This window comes from Oncorhynchus tshawytscha, linkage group LG05, assembly GCF_018296145.1.
Source record: "Oncorhynchus tshawytscha isolate Ot180627B linkage group LG05, Otsh_v2.0, whole genome shotgun sequence".
Taxonomy (NCBI): domain Eukaryota; kingdom Metazoa; phylum Chordata; class Actinopteri; order Salmoniformes; family Salmonidae; genus Oncorhynchus; species Oncorhynchus tshawytscha.
This window is the reverse complement of record NC_056433.1, coordinates 2823073-2826774: the sequence shown is the minus strand read 5'-3', so window position 1 is coordinate 2826774 and position 3702 is coordinate 2823073. Positions and strand designations below refer to the sequence as shown.

General features: G+C 40.8%; 1 protein-coding gene across 1 annotated transcript in view; it reads left to right on the top strand.

Moving 5' to 3' along the window:
- The window catches only part of LOC121846457 (protein phosphatase 1 regulatory subunit 14C-like), a 66431-nt gene extending 66276 nt beyond the window's left edge, over nt 1-155 (top strand). Inside the window, exon 4 of the mRNA XM_042321317.1 lies at nt 1-155. This exon is cut by the window's left edge and continues 1332 nt beyond it. The gene's annotated coding sequence lies outside the window, so the exon portion shown is untranslated.
- Nucleotides 156-3702: the final 3547 nt, after the last annotated feature.

The following is a 3702-nucleotide window of genomic DNA, read 5'->3' as shown; positions in this document are numbered from 1 at the left end:
ACAGCCGTAACTCCACACTACAGCCATATCTCTACACTACACTACAGCCGTAACTCCACACTACAGCCGTATCTCTACACTACACTACAGCCGTAACTCCACACTACAGCCGTATCTCTACACTACACTACAGCCGTAACTCTACACTACAGCCGTATCCCTACACTACACTACAGCCGTATCCCTACACTACACTACAGCCGTATCCCTACACTACAGCCGTAACTCCACACTACAGCCGTAACTCTACACTACAGCCGTAACTCCACACTACAGCCGTAACTCTACACTACAGCCGTATCCCTACACTACAGCCGTATCTCTACACTACAGTCGTAACTGAATATCATAACACACTATAACATACCATAACACACTATAACACACCATAACACACTATAACACACCATAACACACTATAACACACCATTACACACTATAACACACCATAACACACCATAACACACCATAACACACTATAACACACCATAACCTGCCATAACACACTATAACACATTAACACACCATTACACACCATAACACACCTTAACACACCATAACCTGCCATAACACACTATAACACATTAACACACTATAACACACCATTACACACCATAACACACTATAACACACCTATTACACACTATAACACATTAACACACCATTACACACTATAACACATTAACACACCATTACACACTATAACACATTAACACACTATAACACACCATTACACACCATAACACACTATAACACACCATTACACACCGTAACACACCATAACACACTATAACACACTATAACACACCATAACACACTATAACACATTAACACACTATAACACACTATTACACACCATAACACACTATAACCCACTATAACACAGCATTACACACTATAACACACTATAACACATTAACACACCATAACACACCATAACACACTATAACACACCAGTACACACCATAACACACTATAACACACCAGTACACACCATAACACACTATAACACACCATAACACACTATAACACACCATAACACACCATAACACACTATAACACACCATAACACACTATAACACACTATAACACACCATAACACACTATAACACATTAACACACTATAACACACTATTACACACCATAACACACTATAACCCACTATAACACAGCATTACACACTATAACACACTATAACACATTAACACACCATAACACACCATAACACATTATAACACACCATAACACACCATAACACACTATAACACACCATAACACACCATAACACACTATAACACACCATAACACACTATAACACACTATAACACACCATAACACACTATAACACACCAGTACACACCATAACACACTATAACACACCATAACACACCAGTACACACCATAACACACCATAACACACTATAACACACCATAACACACCATAACACACTATAACACACCATAACACACTATAACACACTATAACACACCACGTTATATCCACACCAACTTCTCTCTCCACTGTAACCCAGCAGCCATGATCCAACTACGGTCTCTTAATAGATCCCCCAAAGGGCTTTAACCCTCTGTTGTTATCAGGGTGTATGTAGACGAGGCCCTAGCTTGGGAGCTACAGAAAATATACACTGCGTCATAGTTTTGTTTTTCCTGTGTTTAAAAAAACAAAAAACAAACAATATATGTTGTTTATTTGCCATTTTGATGAATATACAGTATGCCCTGTTCTAACTCAAGCCAGGGGCACGTTCTAGTCTTCAGTCCCTTTAACATCTGATCTAGAGGAACTGGGTACCAGAACCACGTTGGAGGCTCGTCGGAGCCATCGTCTTGTTGCTTATGAAACTGACGTCAATGTGTTTGCTGACACATATAAAATCATCAGATTCGATAGCGCCATTGACGACATTTCAAGCTAGCTGTGGAGTGATCTTAACGGGCAGGGTTCCTACCACCATAACACAATCACCTATCCAGCCCCTTCAGAAACACAAGGGGAGATGGGCTTTCAGAACACACTGGAGTTCTGAAGAGTCATCTGTTCTAGAACTGTCCTTGTTGACACGAGGCATGATGGGTACTGTAGTTCTCCAGTTCTTCCTGAAGGGTACCTGTATGATTGGTTGTCCTGAGTTGGTCACGTCACATCCACTGTTTCCTCCACAGCTATTCCCTGTTGATAGTTGATGTCATTGAGAGTTTATCCACAGTATGGGGTTTGTGGCGAGCTCAAGCACAGCATTATCGGAACTCTGAGGTGACATTTTTAAATGCCTGGTTCAATCATTTTTTACATTTATTAAGTCATTTAACAGACTCTCTGATCCAGAGACACTACAGTAGTGAGTCATTTAGCAGACTCTCTGATCCAGAGCCACTACAGTAGTGAGTCATTTAACAGACTCTCTGATCCAGAGCCACTACAGTAGTGAGTCATTTAACAGACTCTCTGATCCAGAGTCACTACAGTAGTGAGTCATTTAACAGACTCTCTGATCCAGAGTCACTACAGTAGTGAGTCATTTAGGAGACTCTTTGATCCAGAGCCACTACAGTAGTGAGTCATTTAACAGACTCTCTGATCCAGAGTCACTACAGTAGTGAGTCATTTAGCAGACTCTCTGATCCAGTCACTACAGTAGTGAGTCATTTAGCAGACTCTCTGATCCAGAGCCACTACAGTAGTGAGTCATTTAACAGACTCTCTGATCCAGAGCCACTACAGTAGTGAGTCATTTAGCAGACTCTCTGATCCAGAGCCACTACAGTAGTGAGTCATTTAACAGACTCTCTGATCCAGAGCCACTACAGTAGTGAGTCATTTAGCAGACTCTCTGATCCAGAGCCACTACAGTAGTGAGTCATTTAGCAGACTCTCTGATCCAGAGCCACTACAGTAGTGAGTCATTTAACAGACTCTCTGATCCAGAGCCACGACAGTAGTGAGTCATTTAGCAGACTCTCTGATCCAGAGCCACTACAGTAGTGAGTCATTTAGCAGACTCTCTGATCCAGAGTGAAATAAGCTCAGATTTCTATAGTGGAGGATTTTACTGTTATTTATTGTAGTTTTTTTGGGTGGGTCTAATCCTGGATGCTGATTATTTAAGGTACCACCGGCTAAGGCTATGACGTTGAATAGCCTATTCACTATTACATCTGATTGCGCAATCCACTGTCTCATCAGCCCAGCCAGCCAATTTATAAACTAGATCTCCACTGTCTCATCAGCCCAGCCAGCCAATTCATAAACTAGATCTCTTCTGTCTCATCAGCCCAGCCAGCCAATTTATAAACTAGATCTCCACTGTCTCATCAGCCCAGCCAGCCAATGTATAAACTAGATCTCCACTGTCTCATCAGCCCAGCCAGCCAATGTATAGACTTGATATCTGCTATCCAGCTTTCAGTGTGCATGTTTTATTAGCTAGATCCAGGACACATTTTGATGACCCAGAACCATTTTATTTGATCAAAATGAGTTTTGCTTTTGTTATACATTATTATGAAGATTATATTCACACCAAGACTGTTTGATTTTTAACTGTATTTGTGGTGTTACAATAAAGAGACAGAAATACTTTTGAACTGTTGTTCTTTCTCTCATGATCATTCCTCTGTTTAATACCTGGGGATCATCATGATCATTCCTCTATTTAATACCTGGGGAGCATCATGATCATT